Here is a 26,593-nt window from a genome sequence, read left to right on the forward strand (position 1 = left end):
AATGAACTTCTTTTCTTCTCCTTTTAGGGAGCGCTCCCGACTGCCGTTTATCGAGCGACAGTTGGCTGGCAAAACACTAAAAATACTCATCGACACGGGGGCGGCAAAAAATTACGTAAAGCCCGTAAAGGAGCTAAGAAATGTAATGCCGGTCGAAACCCCCTTCACTGTGAGCTCTATTCACGGCTCCAGTGACGTCAAAAACAAGTGCATAATGCGCATTTTTGGGTTAGACGTCCCATTTTTTCTGTTGGACGCACTGGGCAGGTTGGATGCTATAGTTCGCTAACGCGAGCAGGAGTAGCATTGGACTTAGGCAACAGCGTAATAAAATACGCAAACGCCACCGAAAAGCTCAAATTATTTGACTGTTAAAACGTCAATTTCATCAAAATCAATGACATACTGGTACCAAGTTCGACGAAAGCAAAATTCAAAAAAATTATTCTGAAAAGAATAAGGGTGTTTTCGACCTCTAACGAGGCACTAACCTTTAACACCTCGATCATCGCTACTATTCAAACTATGAGTGACGAACCCGTCTACTCCAAATTATACCCCTATCCTATTTGGGCAGCAGACTTTGTTAACAAAGAAATCAAGTAACTGCTGAATAATGGTATAATTAGGTCGCCCAGATCCCCATACAACAGCCTTACATGAGTGTTTGACAAAAAAGGGACTGACGATAATGGCATCAGAAAGAAGCGATTAGTAATCGACTTTAGGAAGCTGAATGAGCGAATGAGCTATTCCATGCCAAGTATACCCATGATTCTAGCGAACTTGAGGAAAGCCAAATTCTTTACTACCCTAGATTTGAAATCAGGGTATCATCAAATATACCTGGCGGAAAAAGACCGAGAAAAAACTTCGTTCTCAGTTAATGGAGGGAAGTACGAATTTTGCAGACTAACTTCCGGCCTTAAAAACGCAGGTCGTATTTTCCAAAGAGCCATCGATAATGTGCTGCGGGAAGAAAGTGGCAAAATATGTTACGTCTCAATACTCGCTTTAATTTATCCATCGTACTGCTGGCCACCGCAAGTGCGCGGATCACCGACTTCTCGCATGCGAAATACATCCCGGTGTAAGACGGGAGTGTTTTAGTATGGGAACAGTATGGCTTGGTTAGCAGCAGAATCCCACATGAGAAGGCTGCTGGAAGTCGACATCGAACCTGCCCAGAATATTTCGGATGAACTCAGGATACACCACAGGATGGCATGTGATGATTTTTTGGGCTCAGTCCTTAAGGTCGTGATGGGTACGCCCAACGCGGATGATCTTAGTAGAATTAATACCAATCAGGCATCGCTTGTTGAGACTAACAATAGACAGGTTGTAATTAACACAGAAACACAAGATCACATTAACTTACTTACAGACGCAGTCAATAGGATCCTCAAGGAAAAAAAACACGGCTTGTTGACTCAGGTCATTTGTTTGAAACACTCCTCGCCAGAAATATAATGCTAATCTCCGAAATCCAAAATTGTTGTTGGACAACACAGTATCGGAATGTGAGAACGGGTTCCTAGCGGTCTCCGATTGCGCCTCCACCAACTTGGCCACTTTCTGCAAGGGGCCACCCACGACACCTGCGCCCGTCAACTGCACGCAGGCGGGGCGACTGCCTGCCGCACTCGTCCTAGCAACCTGGAACCCCTTATATTCGTTGATGGCGGGGTAATAATCGTCAACGAAGAACGGACGAGGGTTACCATTGACGACGGGCCCACTATGGTAATAATAAAAGGGGCCCATCGCATCACTTTTGAGAGGAAAGCGATCATAAACGACTCTGTCTACCTTAACCTCAAAAACACGGTTAATAATAGTCCGGGAATCGCGGCCTCACCCCTACTCAATATGACAGGGCACGACCATATACTAAGCCTACCGCTACTGCAGCGGATGAACGAACGAACGCCTTATGCAGGAGCTTAGAGACGACGTGTCGGCCGGGGGATCTCCGAAGATTTGGTTCGCCATAGGAGTCGCGGTTAGCCTTACATTGTGCGGCTTGATCCCATTGCAACAACGCTGGAGTCGGAAGCGAACCACTTTCAAATTGCAGAAGGCCATCGACGAATTGGTAACCACCGAGGACGGCGACCAACTTAAGGGGGTAGCCTAGCGTAAGCTAGGCAGGGCAATTTTATATTTTATTAATCCATTTATATATTCTTATATATCATTTTACAGTTTTATATATCAGTCAATAATCTTTATATATTCATTTATTTATTGATTTATTCGACAAAACAATGTTTACTGGCTACATCAATATATATCTTAAAACTAAACAATACAAGTCAAAAAATATTCAACTTAAGGATAACGCACTAATTGCTTGTTGGAACTGAAGTCGAACAGCATGCTAGGTGGTAAAGCATTATATAGTCGAAGAGCCCGACAAATAGGCTCATAAAGGGCATATTTAGCCCTACAATGCTTAATAAAAAGTGGTTCGTGAGAACGTAAAGACCTGCATGGCACACAAAAGTCTATTTTGGAAAGCAACACAGGGCAATCAAGGCTGCCAGCAAAAGGTCATCCAGGATAAGTGAGGCTTGTATTTTCCTACGGTCTTCAAGGCTAGAGAGATGAACAAGACGACATCTGCTAGAGTTAGATGCCAAAATGTCAGCAAAATTAAGTGCGGAAAAAGCAAATTTGAGACATTTTTTTGAATGCGCTTAATTCTATTAACTTGCGAAGTGGCCGTAGGATTCCAAATGAAAGAGGCATAATCTAATTTGGAGCGCACAAATGCTGAATAGAGTGTAAGTTTAGTATAAGGGTCAATATGCATACTATATCGCCTAACAAACCCAAACATAGCATAGACTTTGGGTATAATATAGTTAAGGTGCTCAAAAAAACTATATTTACAATCAAACAAGACTCCGAGGTCTAAAGACTCACATTGGTGTGGCAAAAGCTGTTAGTACAATGAATAGGGACTTAAAATATCAAAAGTCAGATTACTAAACATGACGAAATAGCATTTAAATAAAGTTTTTTGGGTGCAAATTATTGACACACCACGCACTAACGAGGTTCAGGTCAGTTTAAAGCAGGCTAGTGTCAGCAACTGAACGGATAGATCTAAAAATCTTTTATCATCAGCATATAAAAGATATTTTGAGTTCATAAAACAGCAGGAAATGTCATTAATAAATATTATAAAAAGAAGAGGGCCAAGGGCACTACCTTGAGAGAGGCCTGATGTTGCAACAAATGTGCAATAAAGATTACCATTAATGTTGACCCGATAGGTCCTCCGATCCAAAGATGATATAATCAATTTTAGCAACGAGGGAAGAAAGCCCAATTGCCAATTGGCGAAAAGTGCTTTATGGCAAACTTTTAGCTGATTTTAGTAATTGTTGTCTCAATGAATTTCAACGTCAGTGTCAGGTAGATGGTATATACTTGGATTTTGCAAAAGCATTTGATAAATGCTTTTTTATCTTTTTTTTATGCTTTTTATGCTTTTTTATCAAATGCTTTTGCAAAATCCAAGTATATACCATCTACCTGACACTGACGTTGAAATTCATTGAGACAACAATTACTAAAAACAGCTAAATTTGAGGTAGTAGACCTACCGGACATAAACCCATGCTGATTGGTCGAAATGTAGGGCTTCACAAGAAAGAAAAGATGCTTGGTGAGTTTAGATGTGTTACTCAATTTGGTAATGGGTCGATAGTTAATGATCAGGCATTTACTACCCGATTTATGAATTGGTGTAACCGTGGCTTCTTTCCATTTGTCCCCTTGGAAAGTGACAAGTCGAAGATTAATTTCAGAGGCTGACAAAGTGCTGAGACACAATTTTTAAAGAAACAGGGAGAAATCCCATCCAGGTCAGGCGTATTATTATCATCAAAAACGTCCACCGCTTGATGAATATCATCGAAGGACACTAAAAAAATTTGAATATTACGAAGAAACGGAATATTATTCTATGTTTTAGATGGTTGCAATCACTAAGAGGTTCGAAGTTAGAATTAAAAAATGTTGCAAAAAGATTTGCCACATCCAGCTCAGAGGAAACAATAATGTTATCCATAGTCATAGTAGAAGGTATAGAAGACAACTTCTTTTTTGTATTTACAAACCTCCAGAAAGTTTTAGGATTTTGTTTAAGACCATTCTCAACATTGACAATGTACTGGTTGTACAGAAATTTATTTAAAAATTCAAACTCCCGCTTTTTCTCCCTGTATCGTTCCCAGTCAAGAGAGTTACGAGTTGCCAGATATCGTTTGAAAAACTTATTACGATGGTTTTTATATTTTTTTTAGACCACTTGTGTACCATGGCAGCCGATAAGGACTCCGTGCCTTCAGAGGACAATTCCTTTTGAGAATATCAAAAATAATATTAAGAAATTTTAAATAGCAATCATCAACACTAGCATGCGAAAAAACTGAAGACCAATTAACAGTTATTATATTATTACGAACAGCAAGTAGATTATTTTCATTAAATGTGTAAAATGAAACTTGAGGTAATTCATGCTCAAAAGTATAAAATTGATAATTAAAAAGCAATGGCATATGATGAACATCGCATTTCGAAATAGGACATTCGCATAGGCTTATAGAATAATTGATTTCTGAATTAACAAAAACTAGATCTAATAATCTATTTAATCAGTTAAAGATTGGGTTTATCTGGGTTAAGCTATAGTGAACAAGTCATCAATTAATAGGATCTCATGTGGTAAGTGAACGTTGCTGGGAATTAAATTAGAAGAGTGGGGATCCTGCACCCACAACAGGGAACCTAGGTTAAAGTCACCCAATACGCAGATATGATCGGTATCCAGTAGCCTTGATGAACGCATGAAATGTTATCCAAATGTGCCTCATAGAGGCTGTAGTCGATGTTAGGTGGTATGTATGATGCAATAAATACAACTTTTTCAGATGGCCCATGAACTGAAACGCAAATCTGGTCCAGCAATGAATCCTCATTTGAAAGAATAATATTTTCGTAAAGAAGAGTGCGTCGGACTGCCACAATAACTCCTCAACCTCTTGAAAGTGCGTTTTGTCAGCATCCCTATCTTTACGATAAATCAGGAACTGGTTCGAATCAAAGAACTGTTCCAATGATATGGTGTATAATAACTCAGGCACGTATGAGCTATAATCAATAGAGTAAGAAAGCAGCCTTGTATATACTTGCTTATGCAGATAGTGATCTGAGAACAGTTTGAGCAACTGAAGAGATGACCCCAAGAGCTCCCAAACGTCAGATATCCGAAGAACATCGTCAACGCCCGGCAACAATGAGAATGATATGAGAATGCGTCTTAAGAGGTCGATGTCATCAAATCCAGCATGCGAAGAAAAGTTTCAGGTCGGGAGAGCGGCGAAAACTGAAGAAAGGCCAACTACAAAGAGAACACGCATCATATCCAGCGAAACTGTTGTTGCATCGGAGCAAAACGCAACGAAGAGCGCGTTCAGCATGATTGTCAAAGCCGAACCAGATATTTGTCGCGAAGTGCACAAAACGGACAACAAATGCGTATCCAAATGTTGTTGTTGGTACGTTTGAAGAGCGCGATCTGAGCATCGAGAAGTTTGGTAATCATCGCACAAAGCGGGCGGAGAAAAATGCAGATGTTCTTGTTGGTCCAGCTGGAGGACATCGGAACGAGAGGAAAACGTCTCTCTGAGAAATGCACTGCAAGCCGAAGTCATAGCAGACAGCTGTTGTTGTTGCAAGGGAAGAGTAGGCAGATGAAGAGTTGGCTGTAAAAATTGTCCCGTAACAAAATCAGCGCCAATTACTGGGGGTTTTTTGAAGCTGCCGTAGGTGTTGATGTACGCTGAGGTCCTCCAATAAGTGGGTTATCCACAACAGTTACTTGAACTGGTCTGTCCCTATGAATAAAACGGCCTACCTTGACCAATTGAGGCCAAAATTCGCCACTTAAAACAGTGGAAAAATGCTGCCCAGAAACTCCCAACTTAAAGTTTATGAATTTAAGCGACAAAATGTCCACATCCTTTTTTTACCAGGCTGTTGCAAGATATGGTATTAACTTGGATATGCAGCTTATCGGACACATATTTGCACAACGCCTCCGGCTTTTTCCAATGTGAAGATAATTTCTGCTTGGCAGAGCTTGAAATGCATCACAGCTAGGGGACAGTCCAACTTGGCGTTTCTTTTTGGTTTTATGAATTTTCTTTTTCATCCTACGCACCGGAACAGAGCTCACATCAGGAAACTCTAAGTTAGAAATTTCGGAACTAGTTGTATGGAATGGGAAACGCTGCAATTGGAGCTGCAGTGGTAATGGCCGTCTGGTTCCGCGGCATAGTATCGACATGATTAGACAAGTTCGGCAGGGCATTAAGAAATCTGGTATTTAAATCCATATATTGTCTTTCCAGTTCAATAACTCTATTGTTGATTTCGTCAACTTTGGAGTGAGAGTCATTATGGACAACAGAGCCATTACACTGCCAGAGTAGGTTTGGCAGGTTCGTTAGCAATTTAATTGCATCCGGCTGCAATTCGACACAAGCAATGTGAAAAGCGCGGCGGCAAAGAGAAGAACACCGAATCGCATCGAAACAGAGAGACTGCGCGGCGGTTACTTCAAAATTGCATTCGGAACAGATTGACATAGCTAAGAAGAAAGTACGTCCGATCGCAATGAGACCTGACTGAAGACTGATTATTATACCAATATATGTCACGTATGGCACCCAAATATTGTACCACCCTTATGGTCTCCAAGTTCTGAGCCAGCAAAGTACTACGCTATGGGCCGTGCCTTTATGCTATTGGTGGCCAGCGATCGTATGACTTTAGCAGTTTTGTGTTTGGTCAGCAAAGATGCCACGAGCATCCGGCCATACGTGTTACTTTTTTTTAACTTAATTTTGGTTCACGTTTGTATTCCAATAAATAAAGAGCCAAAGCTCTTCAACTGAAACTCCGGCGATCGCCGTTATCGACTTATTATTTTATACCCCGACTGAGTCTTAAGGCCAGCGGGTGAAAGAGGGCAGTTACCCTCTCAACCTAATCAACGTATTTCTACAGTTGATGTCAGAGGCCAACCGACTCCATCTCTAACAATTGCGGCTAGGACCATTAGCGGCAACCACGATCTACCGACCCCACGTCACGGAAGTATAGCCAGCCGACCCACAAATCACATAATATATTTGTATTTGTATTTATTATAAAATTTCATCCTAACGCTACAAGTTTGGAACTTATAAATTAATGAGCTTGTCACTAAGAGTTTGCAAATATTGAATTGTTACATTAAACTTAAAACTAATTTTCATAAAAACTAACTTAAGTCGACTTCTGTTTTTACTTTTATTTACGTAATAGCGTTTTTAAGGTGTGTGAATAATTTTATCTTGAATTGCGTGGCACTGCTTATATCTTTAAGATGGTTTGGGAGCTGATTCCATGATCGAATAGCATTAATTAAAAATTGTCTTTCGGATGTCAATGATCTAGGTCTTATGCAAGTAAGATTATTTGCTCTTCTAGAGGATGTTAATTGAAGTTTTTCAAAAAGATACGAAGGTTCTTTTTGCAAAATAATTTTTTGGCAGAAAAATAAGGTTTTGCATCTCTATCCATTCATTTAGTTTGAAAAAACTTCTGCTCCATAAAATAGCGCTGGGACAATGCAGGTTTTAGCTATTAGTAAACGTATATGGGTGGGCAGGCAATTTTTAGTTACGGCTAATGCCCTTATTATGCCTTATGTTTTCCCTAAAGACTTTGTAATATGATCATTCCAGGTAAGAGTTCTGTTGAATGTAAAACCTAAGTTTACAGCTGTATTAACGTACTCAAGTGGCGTGCTATTCATACTCAGTGGCTGCAAATTGTTAAAAATTATCTTTATTTTACTTATGACAAGACATTTTGATTTTGATGGGTTGATCCCAAGTCCATTGTTGCCGGCCCACTCATTTACACGTTCAAGTTCTCTGTTACAAACATCTATACATTCATTTATTCTGTTTAAAGGACGACTTACATACATTTGGACATCATCAGCATACAAGTGTACATTACATTCAGATAACGCATTGGGAAGGTCATTAACATATAAGGTAAACAATAAGGGACCAAGCACAGACCCTTGGGGTACACCACGATTAACATTTTCATATAATGACGAAACGCTAGACAGTACAACAGATTGAAGACGATTTCGTAGGTACGAAAATACAACTTTGACAGAAGTTTTAGAAAACATAAACATATTACGTAGTTTTGCACAAAGGACATTATGGTTTACTGTATCGAAGGCCTTACTATAGTCCAGTAAAACTAAGAGTGTAACATTGTTTTCGTCTATTTGTTCCCTTATGTCGTCTGCAATTTTTAAAATAGCTGAGGTACAGCTTCTGTTTTTCCTAAAACCAGACTGATTATTAGTAAGCATTGCATTGTCGGACATAAATTTATTAATTTGATCAGCCATGAGATTCTCAAATACCTTTGATAGGTATGGTAAAATGGAGATGGGTCTGTACTCATTATTTGATTTACGAATCGGAATAATTTTTGCCGCTTTCCAACAGTCCGGATAAGTAGATTTTGTCAGTACAGTATTAAAGGTATAGGTTATGTATGGCAGGATTTTTGGCAGCAGAATTTTTAAGAATTTAGGGTTTATGTTGTCAGACCCAGTGGCGTCACTCTTAATTTTTAGTATACTTTGAAGGACATCACACTGATTAACACACAAAAACCTAAATCTAATATCACAGACAGTTTCAGGTACAAATCGTTGGTTCAGATAATTATTATCAGTGATTTCAGGTACTGTGCAGCTTAAGAACTTTTTATTAAGTTCATTTACATTCATGTCTTGTACAAGTCTTGGTTGAACTTTGCATATTCCCAGGTTTTTAATTATTTTCCATGTCTGAGCAGTGGAAGATGCGTTGTTGAATTTATGGGAATAGAAATATGTCTTTGAGGTGTCAGTAAGTTTGGTCACTTTTTTTCTCAATGACTTGAACACTGCGTAAGCTTGAGGTGTCCTGTACCTTCTCCACTTATTGTACGCCCCGTCACGCTGCAATATTGCGTCTTTGATGATTCTTTGGAACCATGCTTTTTCAGAAACACGAATAACTTTGCTATGAACAGGTACAAGACAGTTATATAAATAACAAATATTGTTTCGTAAAAGGTTAACTTGTTCGTCAACTTCGGAAAGGGAATATATGTCAGTCCAATTGCACAAATTAAAGGTGGAGTCCAAAAGGTCATAGTTGATATTTCTAAAGTCCCTAAAAACTATTGGATGGTCAAGGTATTGTAGGTCAAGTGCGTAAGTCAAGTATATGAGGTCGTGTTTTGAAAACGATGGGACAATAAGTTGGTCATATGTATATACTTTGTCTGTATTAGACACAAAAAATAAGTCTAAAAGCGAGTTGCGACTTTTGGTAAAATGCGTAGGGGACACAAAGTTAACCAACTTCATCCCCAGCGATTTCATGTCCTCTGCAAGGTGGGATTCCCTTAAAATATCGCTATTATAATGGCGTCTGAATAATTAATTGACACGTCAGGAATGATGTTTAAATATTGTTCATAGTCAATCCGGCAGTTAGGACGGTATATACACCCAATTAGTAGCTTATCTTTGGCATCTTATTTCTATTGCACTACTGGTTGAGTGTTTACATATAAACGTGGAACATAACTTTTTACTAACATATATTGCAACCCCACCCCCATGACTATCACGATCAGAGCGATGCAAATTATAGCCATCACATTTAACTAATACATCACATAAATTAGGAACAAACCAAGTTTCAGAAACACATATAACATCTACGCTCGAATTGATAAAGAGGTATCTAAATTCTTCAATTTTTCGTGTGAGGCTTTGCGCATTTATATGACACACATTAAGACCAGCTCTCTTCTTTCCGAGAATCCTTAACATCGCATGACTATTCGATCGATTTGGATTTATGTTATTGTTGTTGCTGTCACCCATTTTAAATTATTTAATTGAAATATTAGCTGCGCTCGCAGTCTATAAATATTTATGACATAAAGACACACCACACCAAGAAACAAAATAAAATTAAAATTAATGCGACTGGTACTAATCCTATATAAATATAATAAAACTACTAATAATTTCACAACAATGGAATATAAATATAAGCGCCTCTTAGGTGCGAAATGAATTATCATTTAATGTCCCAGAACTAGCAGCTTTCAGCGCAGCTCCCTCTCTCTCCTTTACGAAGATATCTCCACGGCGAGAGAAAACAGCTGTTAGGCGCTTCAGACTCTTGAGATGCATCGCCAGCTTGAAAATTTCATATTTTGTTTTGGTCAGCTGTTCGTTTATATATATAAACGCTGGCGAGTCTAGGCCGATGAGCTTTAAGCTCAGTTGCGTTTTGTTTTCTTTTCGGTATGCCCCAATCGCACGCAGCAGTGTCGCCTTATCATGCACGTGTTCCATTTTAATAACTATAATTGGATCCACTACTGTTTTCGCGGTCGCATTCGAAAAATCGTACGTACTTTAGGCGGCGGGGTCAGTTTGAGAGAGATGCACAGTGCGTGAAAAAGTGCTTTCACATTTTCCCCCTGGACTTGTGGGACCCCATGCCAACGCAAGTCACAGGTGACTTCAGACGCCGCCTGTGCGTTGCAGGAGGCCACCCACTTTACCTCCAACTCGTCAACGCGCTGATCCTGGCAGTTTTTTGACAGTTTCGCCTCCAGCTCCTGGACCCGCTACCTCAGCATCCCCATCTCTCTCACCTCGCTCTCCAATTGAGTGACTCTCAGTGAAAGTTTGTTCCAGTCAGCTGCTATTAACTTAAATTTTTCTTCCAGAGTGCCGGTTATACGTGCCTCGCCATCACGGATCTCCCCTGCAAGACTTTCCTTTAGCTCGGAAAATCGGAGGTCGATCGTGTGAAGCAGTTGAACATCAGAGTCACGGGCTCCCTTCAGATCGGAGTGAGTTTCCTTCCTAAGTCGCTTTGCTTGAGTTGAGTGTTTTGATGTGTTGAGTGTTTTGTCTCTGTGCTCTGTTTTGCTATGCACTGTTTCTTTATTGGTTTGTTGTTGCACTAAAAATTGTGGATTTATTAAGAAGCGATTTACTGCTTAAAGCCGATTTATTCCGGGCAACAAGAACTTTAATGTGTTATACTCTTATTTATGCAGCTGCCGTAAGCAGTTTTTAATTTTTTTAAACCGAGTTTAATGTGTTTTTCGGTGTTTAAAGCGGAGCTACACAAAAGTGCGTCTATTTCTCTCTCACAGCTATCGATATTCGCCGATATCTGCTACTAAGCGTTGCTATATGCGGATCTTTTATAATTTGAAATTTTGGTATCAGCAGGTTTGACGGAGTTATAAGTAGTGTCTTAAGGGAATCTACCAGGTTTGATGGGGTGTGGTCGTTAGTTGGTATAGTGTTGCGCACATATCCAGGATGTGGGTGTTTGCATAAATAATCGGACACATCTGAATAGAAATTTACTGATTTCGCTAGGCATTAATCGGGGCTTCGAAATGGTGAATTAAATGGCTATGAATTGTTGCTATGAAATCTGTCTCGGAGGCTGTGTCAGAGCCCAAGTGATTTACATATGTTGTGACACGTGAAAGAGCATCGGGCACTATATAGGACTTCCCAGGTTTGTATAGCGTTTTATTTTGGCGTTAAAATTTTCACTGTCCAGTGCAAATGTTAATGACTGGTGATCGGTGTAAATCGTAATAGAACCAGCACCATACAAATACGATCGAAGGTTGGCTAATGTCACTTTTCTATGACACCCTCTATTACTCTACCCAAAATTCAACATGTGTTGAAGAAAATTAGTTTTTTTTTTTTAAGTTGACCTGGAGTTTGGCTTTTTCCAGGTTGTCAAATACAGTGGCTGTCATAGTCCTCACTGAAGACCATTCTCTGAATTTCTGCTGGGGCGTTTTTTAAACCAAGCAGAAGACTAAGAAACTAATACATGCCGTTTAAAATTTAAAATGCAGTTTTCGGGGTATCTGATTCTAACATGTAAAGTTGGTGGAATCCCGATGTCAAGTCGAGGGTCGTAAAATATTTGGCTTTTCCTAGGCTTGCCAATATGGAGTTGATGTCCGGTATCGGACAAAAGTCTGCGATTGTGACGGCGTATTTTTTCTCTCCGTTCGGTTTAGGTTTTTTGGAACTGTCCAAACCGGTTAGTTATAGTGTCTTTTTGATGGTTTGATGATTCCATCCCGCAAGAGTTCTTCATTTTGTCTATCAACTTCCTCCCTCATGTTGATAGGGTAGGGATAGCTCTTTGTGTATACAAGGTCTGAGTTTCTTGTGCGAATCTCAGCCCTAACGCTCGTGTCCACGGCCTCTCCGAGCAAAAGTGGCTCAAAGATCCTAGAATATTCGTAAATAAGTGCACTTAACGCTTCCTTAGCAAGCTTAGATGTTTCTAGCATTGGATGTAAATTTAATGATTTTTTTTTTGCCAGGTAGCGTATTTTAATACTGGGTGTTATTGTCAACAGGTCGTTTTTCCTTTTGATCCGGGCTTTAAGGCTTTCAGCGTGTTGTCTCCTAAAAATGCCGTTGAAAGACTTTAGTCCCGGAAGTACAAAAAAGGTGAGAACAGTGTTGTTCCCCATTGGTTTACAAAATTATTACCCCCAGCGGATTGGACAAAACATGGCGTGGATAATGTTTTTGAGCCGGCCGAATTTGTGGGGCTAATCAAATTATTCTTAGCGCCAGTGTCTATTAGAAAATGTCATTTAGCCCCATTTAACATCCCATACTCTGTGTATGCTACGCTAGAGAGGCATCGGTTGACCTTCTTCGCTGATGGGTCTTACTTTTTCCAAATGAGAATCTGAATCTACCCCCTAAAATGAGTCGTCCTCCAGTTTTTCTACCTCTTTTCCATTACCATTATGTTTGTGGTAGGGGTCATCGCGTGATTCTTGATAATATTCGGTCGGGGCTAAAGCCCTTATAAATGCATTCAGTGCCTAGTGTCTTTGACCAGCAAGGAAAGCATTTGTAATTTCCGTACGTGATGAGCGCCAAATCTGCGTTACCCCTAATTTTCTGTCTAATTAAGATAAGGACGGAAATATATAAGGGCTTCGTAGTCATTCACAATAAACTGTGCCTTATTTATCCAAGAAACGTAACTCTTTTACGCAATCTGATACGGCCGACGATTAGCTTAGCTCGCACCCAGTGCGTGGGTGCCGTAATGGTAATTGCCACTGTGTTACTTTTTCATATTCGGACTCAAGGGTACCTACTCTCTTTCCCACCTTTTTAACCTCATCCATCATTACTACCAACTGGGTAGTCAGGACCGTTTTAAAACTTTCTTCACGTCTTCCATATTTATATTTTCGGACTTAGTTAATTTAGGCGAAAGTAAAATTTTTTTTGTTTAATTTAAATTAATTTAAATTTAATCGGGTTGTGTGTTTTGATGTACTACAAAAGTTTGTGTTGGGCCCTTTTATCGTTTTATGGCGTTCTTATCGGTGATTCATTTAAATGAAGAATTTATTGCTTCGTTTTATTAATCGCAGCACTTTGGGTCCGCGAATACGCCACACCGCAAAGTGCGTGGACATATCGCTGCGGCAGGTTCACTGACTTTTTTTTTATTTATTACAACTTTTTATGCCCGTGGGGAATGCCAGCTCTGAAAGGCAGCATCCCCACCGGTGCGGGTATTTGTATTTCGCACATTTCTTATGTCGTACACAACGCCACATTTTATTTAATTTTCTTTTTCAATTCCTTCATGGAAAATAATTTTTCGTTTTTTAGATTCACCTTTTTAGTAATTTTATGTATTTGCTATTTTTAGCATTTACTTCTCTTTTTTTTCTTGTTGGGGTATCCCAAAATTTCCGGGTCCCACTTTCGCGAGCTTGAATCAATTGATTATGGTTCAAGAATACAAGAATGCGTCCGATTCGGGTGATGGTGCCAAGTGAATTGCCTATTAAATAGAAGTCGGAGTGGCCTTGTCATCAGCGTATTGCAGCGTTAATACCAAAGCCGACGGCAGAGGTTTTGGTTTCTCCGCCCAAAGTGTTGCTGCGCTCCAGATGCTCGCGCTGCACTTCTGCCTGGGCCCAGCGAGGAGTAGAGGTAGCGGCGGCTATAGCTGCGGCAGATAACGGGCGGGCAGCTCTTTTCCGCTGATACGTGGCTGCCGTTGCAATTCTGCCGCTGTCGTTCCCTTGTTGCCGCTGTTGTTCTGACGTCGCTGACGTTCCGACTCTGTCGCTGCATCCCTGCTTCGCTGTTGCTGTCGCTGGCGCTGTCGGTCCTCTGGCTCAGCGGCCACTTCAGTGCAATGTTGTCGTGGTGCGCCCACTTGAATTTAAGGTTGTCGCTGTGTGGCCGTCGGTGCGTTGTTAAGAGGTTAAAGGGAAGGAACGCCGTCGAGTGTTGTGGAAGACGAGAGGGGGTGAAGGGAAGAGAGCGCTTGGCCGGTGTTAACTTTAATATTAAATATAATTAAAAAGTAATATTTTTTGACGACTGGATTTTGTTTGTTCATTTGACGGCCTCGGAGGACACCTTCTCTATGCATCTCATAAAACTCTCTGTAATTATAAATAAATTTAAAGGAAAACAACATATTTACGGACCAAGTAGACCCAACCCGTTTTGAACATAAGACGTTTGGATTTGTAGACGTTTTAGCAGGTAGCGCTAAAGCCGTATAAGGATAAAAATATTTAAAACAAAGTGGCTTTTATTAGCTAATAATTTAAAGTCAGCTTGATCATAAATTAAATTAAAAAACATATCATTAAAAAAACCACAAAAGGGCTAAATAAATATAATTATCGCAAACGAGCTTAAAAGTGAGTAAAAGCACATAAAGGTGAAATATTATGGATTGCTATTAGTTCACTAAACGCTCTTTTCTAAGTCTGTTTGAGAACATTAAGCGAGCCTTCCGTCTACGCTCGTTGATTTATATCATTTTACGATATATATTTACTATCGTATTTCTGTCCACTGGGTGTTACAAATTGTACAAATTAAAAAATGAATTTTAAAAGAACACTTACAACAAAAAAAAGGTTTTGCAATTATAAACACAGAATATGGCGGTTTCAACTTAAAAAGTTTCGCGAAAAACGCGACTGAACTGCGACGAGTAGTCAGGTTACATTTCCTAAAACGTATAAATTTTAAACCCTATTTCTCCGAAGCTATTATTTTTACCAAAAACGACCAAAAAGTAAGCGAAATTCGGAATTTATTTGTGGGCCAATGAAAGAACATAGAAAAAATCGGTTTTAGGATACAAAAAGCTTTTATATACGTCTTCATTAAAAAATGTTTGCAAGACAAAAAAACAAGATGAACCGTTTTTATACTCTTGCAGAGGGTACTATAATTTTAGTCAGTAGATTGCATCGCAGTGAAGGAGACATTTCCGACCCTATAAAGTATATATATTCTTGATCAGCATCACTAGGAAAGTCGATCTTCGCAAACAAGTTTCTCAGTTTTGAAGCTATCTGCATGAAACGTTCCCAAAAAATTTCTTCCTGTTGCAGGAAGTATATAAGTCGGAACGAGCCGGATCGGACAGCTTAAGCATATAGCTCCCAGCAATCGGCGTAAAAAGGGGACAAAAATATAACTTTACTGTTTTTAAATTTTATTGTCGCGAGATACTGTAATGGTTTGTTAATTCAGAATAACGATTAAAATTGTATTTAAATCTGACTATTTTATCAAATAGCTCCCATGAGAACAACCAGAATATTATAGAAAAATAAATGAAAATAAAAATGTAACTTCTCTATTTTTAACTTTTTTTTTAATTTTTTATGGATTAGTAATGATATAATAATTCAGAATTACGCTTTTAAATTTATTCAAATCGGAAATCAATATTAGCTGCTATAGCAACGATTGACTTAGGAAGACTTATTTTTTTTTGCAATATCTGCAAGAATATAAAAACTTCGAATTGCCTAAGCTTGCTTCCTTTCTTGTTAAATGAGATTTTTCGCAGTATCAAAAAACCTGGGTTTGAGATAAACGCGTTTAAAGGGTAAAGGCGTTCCATAGGGGCCAGGACCCCGCTTTGAAAAATGGCCTGTTAAATATTTTTTTAAATAAATAAAGAATTTCTAATAATTTTGAATTAGAACCACCCCTTAATTTAAAATTTAAGAAGTCATTTCACATTTTTTATTAGAGCGGTGATATAGAGCGATCTTGAAGTGAATCGTTGAAATCAATTAATTGGCCTTCAGAGACTGTAAAGCGAGTTAAGCAATAGACAGCGGCAAGATTGCTGTTGCCCAGTTGTAGCTTTATCGCTTTAGCTTGCAAAAATTCTTGTGCAAGCCTTACTAAGATGCCGGTTCCGACGTGGGCTTTGCCATCTAGATGATCGGATCCGTAGAACGTGTATTTCAAAGTTATAATAGCTTGTAAGGTACATTTCCTCTAGCAACATAACGTCGATGTGATTTTCGTTCAGGAACTGAAAAGTTGTAGTTTTATTTTTGTTTTATTTTTACTTAAGTTTAAGAATTTCGCTTAAAAATACACTGGCAGAGCGATCGAAAACACGTCTGCACGTGTTTTTGTTTATAAACGAGTTTTCGATTTTAATTTTTAACTACTTTGCTTAGCGAATTGAATCCCATTCCTCATTTAGTTTGTAAAAAAAAAACCCCACTTTAGTTAAACATCTCCTGTTTCGCCGCTCGAAGACAATAAAAAAAAGTCCCGAGCTGTGCTGTCAAACTGTAAACAAAATTATCCCACAAAAACATAACATTCCATAAAAAAGTATAAGTTTCAAGTTAAGACTCTTAAGTCAAGTAAACAAAGGTTTAACACCAAAAAAATTAAACAAAAAAATTATTTTTTTTTTAAACAGCAAACAACAACAGAATTAATTTGCAGACTCTAGTAATTCCTAAGCAGTGCAAGTTTATTTCAAAACGGAGCCACGCCCACTCTAACACCCTCAAATTGAAGTCACTTTGAGACATGTTAGACCTTATTTGTTAGTCATATCTATCGGTAGACACAAAATTCCAAATCGAGCTATTATTTTAGAATATTTTTTGCAGTTATGTTCTGTTATGACGACACTGCATATTAGAAAAACGTAGTTCCTGCGTAACAAGCAGCGGAGAGCAACGGAGAGCACACATACTAATAAATGCTCGCACTTAATTTGTTTGAGTAATTTGCTCGGGGAAGCTTGTCAATGTGGATTTATACTGTTAATGTGTGCTCTGCCGCTGATACGCATAAGATAGGGTCGCTGTAGCGGGGGGTGGGCTGCTACTCCTTGCTTGTAGTGTTGTCAATGCAGTTCGGCAAATAACGCCAGATATAACCCACATTTTTTGGAGGAATATTTATTTTGAAAGAAACTTTCCCTTCTTTTTTTATTTTTGATTGTTCCAATGGAAGATATATGATATAGTCGTCCTATTTTAATAAAATTAAAACCGTAATCCCGAATATCTAACTATTACTATTTCTTGAAGAAAACGGAAGGACAAACGATCATGGCTAGATCAACTCTCCTAGTGATGCTGATCAAAAACATATAAATATACGTTATAGGGTCTGCAAGGGTATAAAAATAAGGGTAAAATTATTAACTATTAAGATCATAGTTAGCTTTAAAAAACAACTTACGTTTTTTTTAGTTATAAAAAAATGAAAATATGGTTATATTTTTATTTTTTATATCTTGAAAAATAAATTAATAAATTTAAAATAACCTGCATGCTTAAAAATATTTTGAAATTTTGAGTTTAGTAATTTTATTATTGAATATACTTTTTTAATTTGTGTATAAGATAGTTGCAAGGGTATAACTTTTATTGGTTTTTTTCCGATTTCTTTGCAATAAAAAACCATAGTTGTAGTTTTTGTTTTTTTGGTCGCTGACTTTAAAATACAAATCAATTTTTTTTCACAGTAAGTTTACTCAACAAAAAAGATGACAGAGAATATGACCTTGTTCCGCCTGATGGCGGTTGGGGCTGGCTTGTGCTGTTAGGTTCGTGCTTGACAAACATTCTTATCCCTGGTACCATCAAAAGTTTTGGAGTACTATTTTCGGAGTTTACCGAAGCTTTCAACTCTTCGCCCACGAAGGCCTCCTGGATACCGGCGCTGTGCTATTTTCTTTATAGTTCGTTGGGTAAGTTTCATCAGCATTAGTCAAAGGCTCAGTAGCCCATCTTTATAGTTATGTAATGCAAATTTCAGGTCCCGTTTCCAGCATATTGTCTGTGAAGTACTCGTATCGCACGGTCACCCTTCTTGGTGGGGCCTCTGCTTCGTTGGGAATGATACTCTCCTTCTGGGCATCATCAATTGAGTACTTGTATGTAAGGTAAATATGACGCCATAGATATGTGCTCCAAATTGTTTCATGTTTTTTTTTCAGCTATGGCGTTTTGGTGGGAATTGGTGCTGGGCTCTCTTTTCCACCCACAGTCTAAATCGTAACGTCGTACTTTGCAAAGCTTCGCGGCTTGGCTAACGGCCTGTGCATCTCTGGCAGCGCGTTGGGCAGCATAATTCTACCGCCCCTTCTACGCTGGCTACTTGAGACCTACGGCTATCACGGCTCCTGTCTTATCATAGGCGGCATTACCCTGAACGTATTTGTAGCTGCTCTTTTCTATGAGCCTGTTGAGCAGCACATGGTACGAGTGCGACGTACACAGCAGGCCTTAGAGTACATTCCCGAAGAGGAAGACATTGTCATTGTGATGAAGTTCGAAAATTTAGACGTGTCTACAACAAATATCGAGCAAGCGGATAAGCAGTTGTTACCTTACAACTCCCCTCCATCGCCACTGTACCTACCCGATGATGAAAAGCTACAGTTTGTACGGAGTGCTTCCGCAGCGGTTGTCCAAAGCTACTCAAAACCTGGAGACGAGTTTCAGCCTCGATCTCGAAAGATTAGTACACCGGTGAGGTTACCCCAACGCAATCAGACATTTACACCTGGACAATTAAATTCGCAGTCTTCTTTGTACGCTGTACCCGAGGACCACTCAAGCTCGAACAAGCTTACTTTAAGGAATTTGTCAAAGTCGCGGCTATCTAAACGCTCGCCCTCAACCAGCAGTTTTTTATACGTCAGCACACCATATCACGGCAGCACATTGTCCTTCCAGCCGAAGGAATACTCCTCGCACTTTTCCCTTCGGTCAGTCACAAGTAGTGGAACTGGCGTTGCAGGCGGTTCGACCGGGCCAGATGGATCACAGACTGATGTCGAAACCAGGGACAAAGCGCTAACCTCAGCACGGTCAAAGTTTTTCGATTTAAGCCTCTTAAAAGACCCGATGTACTTGGTCATATTAATGTCGAATTCGACGAATGCCATCAGTTACACAAACTTTATTATTTTGCTGCCCAGTTTTGGAGAAGCCAGGGGCTTTAACAAATCATTATCTGCGTATCTGCTTTCAATTGTCTCTGCCACTGATCTAATTGGACGTATTGGAGGGTCAGCACTTTCGGACATGGGATACATACCTAAGACCTGGTACTTCGTTGGCGGCTTGTCAATATCAGGTCTTTCCCTTGCGCTTCTACCCTTTGCATGGTCTTACAGTTCGGTATGCTTCTGGTGCGCAGTTTTTGGCCTCGCTTCTGGAATCTACGTGGGAATTACTGCCGTTATCATGGCAGACATGCTAGGCACAGAACGAGTAACGTCATCCTATGGCATAAGTCTGTTCGTTAACGGCTTGCTTCAGTTGGTTGGGCCTCCACTATGTAACTACTGGTTCGAGGCCGTCAATGATTACAATCCTCTCTTCCACGCTCTTGGCTTGACGCTGTTGGCCGGAGTCAGTCTTTGGAGCTTTATGCCTTGGATTAATCGACGCAAAGCCAAAACGGAAAAGAAACTAGAAGCACAAATTGATGAAGAGGCTGTCCAAAGCCACTAATCGGCAAAAAACTATCGTATCACACGACGTAAAATATCAATTAGATTTTAGGCTATAAAATGCGTACGAAACACAGTTAGATAAGTGTGCATACGGTAAACGGCCAAAACTATGGGAGCGCAATACAATTTTAGAAACTGTTAATTTGTTTCTTTCATCTGCTTTTTTTGTTACTGTTTAATCGTAACTATTACATTGTATAGTACAACAATTATTGTTTACCAGTACTAGAATAGCCTAAGTCGCATACAACATTAAAATGAATGAGAGATAATTAAAAGTAATGATTTTATAACTATTTTTTCTAAAAACATGCCAAAACAAAATGAACAAAAAAAATCTGCAAAAAATAAAATAAGTAAAACAAAAAAAAAATAACTAATTCGATATCGCTATCTTACCATACATAATTCTCTTAACAAAAGTAAATTGACAAATGACATAAGTGTTTTTTGTTTCTGGCATTGGGAACTTCGATCTTAAGCGTCTATACCAGTTTAACCCACGAAAAAACGTAATTTTTTGTATAGATAGTACTTAATTGAATGTTTTGAAATTTTTAGCATATAATTGGGTAAGTTTTTACCTTTTTTTAAAGATTTTTGTTTTACAATAATATTGAGATATAACGGTACTATGGAGTGTTGGCCGAGGCTACAAAATAAGAAATACTCGAACTAACAAAATGGCGTAGGTTTGAAAAAAGGGACTTTTTAGACCATAACCCGATTGTGGGAGAATATTTATTTTGAAGTTTGTTAGCTGAGTAACGGGAATCTAGTAGTCGATCAGCTCGACTATAGCGTTCTCTCTTGTTTAAATAAAATTTTCAAAAAATGCCTTATGTATTTGAATTTTGCCACACAAATGGGTTAACTGATTTTCACAAACAAAACCCAATAAAATCATAAAAATGTTTAAATAATGTATTTACATAATTTGGTAATATAATATATCTTGTTGATTTAGCACCCATCTCAGCAAACATTTAGAAAAAAATGCCACCTTTGCATTCTCTAATAAATTAATTTAAAAAATGTTATTGAATGCGTGCCGACCACTGTTGATTTAACACACAATAGTAATTTAAGAAGATTAAAATCGGATGAAGATCATTTTAGCAGGCCATGAACTGAGCTATTAAATCCAAAATATTTCCAACTACGCTCGCTCGATCCATATCTTGAAAATGTGTATATAGATAATCCTTATAAAAAAAACGGTGTTTAACGGTACCACTTCGCTGAGGTTGCTTGCGGTAGCTAGTTGTCCGTCCCAACATATATTTGCTGAAACATGTGGTTGCTGAAAGTGATTCCGACCCAGTCCGGAGTCAAAGAGCTAGGTCTTGGTTCCTTAATTTAAGTTTAAAATCTTTAATTTTCTTAAGGCAAAAAGAAAGGGGAAAGTCGTCAAATAAGGAGCTCTGGAAAAAACGCGTAAAATCACGGAAAATCCGGCATATCAATTTTTTAATTGCAATAAATAGCTCCATCAAGATTTATTTTATTCCGTTTTTGTGCACTCAAGGCAGTGGATCTTAATTAAAACTAAGAAAACTTAATTTTCTTTAAATAAAAGCCAACAGTGGAGAAGTGAAAAGCAACTGAAAACTTCACACTCACTTACACAAATGTTAGGCCCGCGACCACAGCAACCTCCACTCAACGTGTCACTCACCTGGAGAATAAGGTAAAAAAAGTCGACGAGTTACAACCGATAGTCAATGAATTGGCTGGCCAATTGGCAGCAAAAGGCCCTCCTAGTGGCTTGGTAGATGAGCTGAAGCAGCAAGTTTTCGACTTGGATGCCAGACTGGCGGTCAAATGCATGCCGAGGAGGCATGGAGTCCCACAGGTCGAAAATTTGAAAACTTTGTTCCACAAGCTTTGCTTCTCGCTACATCTTACTCCGCCCCCTGTGGTCGAATCCATTTTTATTGTACGGCCGAGACAATCAGGTCCAAAATTTGTAGACCCCATAAAAATAATAAAATTAGAAAACGTGAGCGGCAAGGTGGAGCTGCTGAAAGCAATGGGGGCATACCGGCGAAACAAAAAAGCTTAACTAATCCTTCAGCTGATAGGGTTTGAGTCTGAGGGACTAGTTTGCGTAGAAACGGACGGACAGTTATATAAGATAGTTTTCCGATTTTAATAAAATTAAAAGCGTTTTTCTAAACTATCAAATTATTACAAAGTCTGAAAGAATTGAAAAAAAATTACAAAATAGAATAGTTTCATTTCAAACAAAATGTTTATATATTATTGTTTTTATAGGAGCTATATGATATAGTCATCCTATTTTGATGAAATTTAAACCGTAATTCTGAATTTTTTAACCATTACTATATGTCGAAGAACGACAAAAAAAAATTAAAAAACAACAAAGTTATAATTTTTTTCCTTTATTTTTCCGATTGTTCCTATGTGAGCTGTAGTTGTCCGACAGAAGTACGGACAGACGGACGGACTGACAGACGGACGGACAGACGGACATGGTTAGATCGACTATCCTAGTGATACTGATCAAGATATATATACTTTGTAGGGTCGGAAATGTCTCCTTCACTGCGTTGCAAACTTCTGACTGAAATTATAATACCCTCTGCAAGGGTATAAAAACACTTTATGTTACATTGAAGACAATTTAACTATCTTTAAAATGAGCTATGATAAATATATATTTTTTTACTTTTTACGGTTAAGTGCTTAAAAGTGAAATATCACAACCCTGTTCCAGTTTTCAATTCCGAAAGATTCACACGGATTCGAATTTCCCCAGACCTGTTCCAATTTTCACTTCCAGTAGATTTGCATAGAATCTTAGTTCCCTCTGTTAATTCTCTGTTATTATTAGTATCGGGGTGTTTAGTGTACCGCGACCTTTAAGATCTATTGTACCCCCATTCAGAGCCTTCAGCTCAGATATCAACCCACTTCCTTGAATAAAGTCGAGGAGTTTTAACGGGTTGATTCTTCCTAAGAGCTCAGGTGTAACAGTTCTGGTTCCTAAGATTTTACTTCTTATGCTTGCTAGTGCCGGACAGTCTGCGATGACGTGTTTAGAGGTTTCGTCCTCTATGTCGCAGAATCTGCAATTTCTACTGCTGGTTATTCCCATCTTACCTACGTGACTTTTCAGTCTACAGTGCCCGGTTAGTAATCCGGTAACGATCCTAAGTGAATTTTTCCCTAGTTGAATAACATCCTTGAACCTCTTCTTGTAGTTTTTTATTAGAGTTTTGGCTTGCCTTAGGCCTGGGGTATTCCTCAAGTGTTCTTGCCTCATGGCGCCTTCCTCTTTCCTAAGGTATTCCTTTATAGTGGGCCTCCCTATGCCACAGTAAGGCTCTGGTCCTATCAGGGGCTGTTCGGCTCCTAGTTTTGCTATTTTATCGGCAAGTTCATTTCCGGATATATCCTTATGTCCCGGAATCCATCTGAGGGCCAGCCTGTTTCGGCTGCCCAATATATTTAGCTTACTCTTCACCTCTAGGAGCTAGTCCTAGTCCGAGCTGTCCGAGCTGACTTTGTTACTATGTAAAGCAGTAATTGCTGCTCGGCTGTCCGAAAGGATCGTTATGTCCTTTTCCATGTATCCACGCTGTATGTTGAGCTCTGCACAACGTCCAATGACACATAAAGGCCAAGGGATTCGTGGCCCGTGCCTTGTTGTGTCCATCCATCTGTGTACCATGCTATGGTGTGTTTGGCTATAGGGTGCACTTCAGACAATGTGGTCCAGTCTTTCCTATTGCCTAGGTGTGCTGTGAAGTTCTGCTCGAAGTTTAATTCGGCTGCCATTTCATCCCTAGGGTGGATTATTAGAGGCACACCTAACAGATTAGTCGCATCCCTGTTATTTAGAATGCAACCACTACCTGTGCCCTCAGTGCTTATTCTCAGGAGTGTAGCTTTGGGTTGAATTTCAATTACACAGTGGAGTGGTGTTATCTCCATCAGAATTTCTAAACTTTGGTCAACAATTGTCATGACTGGGTAACGGCTCAAGGCGTCCACGTGTTTCATACGAGTTCCAGATCGATGTTCTACCTCATAGTCATACTCTTGTAAAAATAGGACCCAGCGAGCGACTCTTGTGCAAAGATTTTGTTTGTCCAAAGTTTTTGTAAAAGCATTGCAGTCGGTTATTATTTTAAAGTGGATACCTAGCAAGTAAACTTTAAACTTGGTTAGTGCTTCAATAACTGAAAGAATCTTAAGTTCGTAACTGCAAGAATCTTAAGTTCGTAACTGGTATATTTTCGTTGAGCTTCAGTGGTTTTCTTGCTCATAAAATGTACTGGATGCATCTGACCGTCGTCTAACGATTTCTGCAAAAGGATTGCCCCAAATCCGTCAATGGAAGCATCGGTGTGTACTTCAGTTTCGAGTTTCTGATTGTAGATGCTCAGAACTGGATTTGCGGTCAATATCTTCTTCAGATTGTTAATGGACATTTCTTCTTTCGGACCCATAAAAAATTTGGTATTGTTCTTAGTCAGGTCTGTAAGATATAATAGCATAGGCTCGAATGAATTTCCGAAAATAGCCTGTAAGTCCCAAAAAACTTTCCAGCTGCTTCAAAGTTTGCGGAGATTTAAATTTAGACACAGCCTCAATCTTCTCTGGTGTTGGATAAATCTTTTGGTTTTCAATGATATGGCCAAGGAATTGTACTCGCGTTTTTAGAAAATGACATTTTTTAAGATTCAGCTCAAGACCATAACCTCCTTCAGATTGAGTACTGTATTTTCTTCGTTCAAAGCCGGTATGATGACGTCATCGATGTATGGCAAAGCAATGCCTTTGCGAGTCAGCTGCCGAAAAATAGCGTTAACGTGACGCTGGAAAACGCCAGGCGAATTCGAAAGGCCAAAGGGCACCTTCAGGAACTGATATTGTCCACTTTAAGTTGCAAAGGACGTAAATTTTCGGCTTGAAAAATCCGTTCTTCAAGTCGATCGTGTGGAAAATCTTTGCATCTTGTAGACGGTCTAGTTGATCATCAATAAGAGGTAGGGGAAAATGGTCTTTAACGATTACCTTATTGATCCTTCGAAAATCAACGCAGAGTCGTGGAGAGCCGTCCTATTTTTTTACCATTACTACGGGGCTTGTGAACTCGGAGTCAGACTCTTCGATGATTCCATTTTGTAGCCATTCTTCTACTTGCTCTTCTACTAGGCGCGCCTCAGCAAACGGCAATCGTCTTGGTCTGGCAAAAATTGGCTTATCGTCCTTTAGAACTATGCGCATCTCGATTTTAGTTGATTTTGTGTGAAGCGGCTTGTAGTTGGTAACTATTTTGCGAACTTCGGCTTTCGCGAACGCACTGGCTTGCTCGTTAATATTAAGTTCACTATTGTTTTCAGCCATATCAATTTGCATTACGTTTACGAAATCGTTTTTTTGTTCGTCGTCACTGGGCATTTTACGCACTTGCAAACCGTCACGATTGAAAATAATCTCAGCATGTAAGCAAAGTTCCTCACCAACAATCAATTTGAAGACCATGCAACCGATTGGAACCACATAAAAATCTAAAAGGAACGATTCCTTGTCAATTTGAATGGTCTCTTTGAAATGTCCAATAGGATTTATTTTGCTTGCTTCGCGCTCACTCCCGAAACCAATTAGCGATACACTACAGTTTTGCGCTTCGGACGTCGAATTTCGTCATACAAGTCTTCGCGGACAAGACTGAACTTGCTACCGGTGTCGAAGAGAGCCACGCACTTTTTGTTAGCAATAGTAATTTCCTTGCTCGTAAAACTGCTCTTCGACTGCACTCTATGCGTGTTCACTTTACTGTTATCAGCTTTTGCATTTTGGTCACAATTGCGTGAAATATGTCCGTACTGGTTACACTTAAAGCATTTTGTACCTCGTTCTTTGTTTTTGCAATTATTCGAAACGTGTCCTTTTTCACCACAATTATAACAGGTAACCACTTTTTTAAAGTTCTTGTTCACTGTTGCTCCTTTCTTGCTGTGAAACATTTCCTCACTACGCTTGGGTTTCTCACGGTCGTACACTTTTTCTCTTTCGTTTTTTATGACGTAACTTTTTAACTTCTCTTTGAACTCACTCAAATTTCTGGCATCGTATAGAAGTGTTTTGTCAATTGGATGATCGTCTATGCCATCGATTACGTACTGTATTAAAACTGAATCACTGATTTCACCACGAATGACCATCTCCTTCATTCGGTATAGGTAAGCGAAACTACACTCTTCTTTATCGCGTTTACTTTTGCTTAGCTGTTCGTGTATTTGCTTGCTGCTTACTACAGTTTAAAACTCATTTAAGAGAGAAATTTAGGAGCTTTCCAAGTGCTTAGTCCTCTCTCATTACAAATGGTTTTGCAGTTCCTTTCAAAGATTTTTTCGCGAATATTAACTTTTGCACCTGATTCCAGCACATGATCTCGGCCTGTTCTTCAAACTCAGTTAACCACGATTCAATAGATATTGAGTTAGTACCGTCAAAAAAACGAATTGAGTCTTCTAAATCGCGGAAGCTAAAGGCGAAACGCGGCATTGCCAGGTCTTTGCAAA

General features: G+C 39.1%; 1 pseudogene; it reads left to right on the forward strand.

Moving 5' to 3' along the window:
* The first annotated feature begins 1,936 nt into the window (after window positions 1-1,936).
* LOC128263709 (monocarboxylate transporter 14-like) lies at window positions 1,937-20,031 on the forward strand (annotated as a pseudogene).
* The last annotated feature ends 6,562 nt before the right edge of the window (window positions 20,032-26,593 follow it).

The sequence above is a fragment of the Drosophila gunungcola genome, unplaced genomic scaffold, assembly GCF_025200985.1.
Source record: "Drosophila gunungcola strain Sukarami unplaced genomic scaffold, Dgunungcola_SK_2 000016F, whole genome shotgun sequence".
Lineage (NCBI taxonomy): Eukaryota > Metazoa > Arthropoda > Insecta > Diptera > Drosophilidae > Drosophila > Drosophila gunungcola.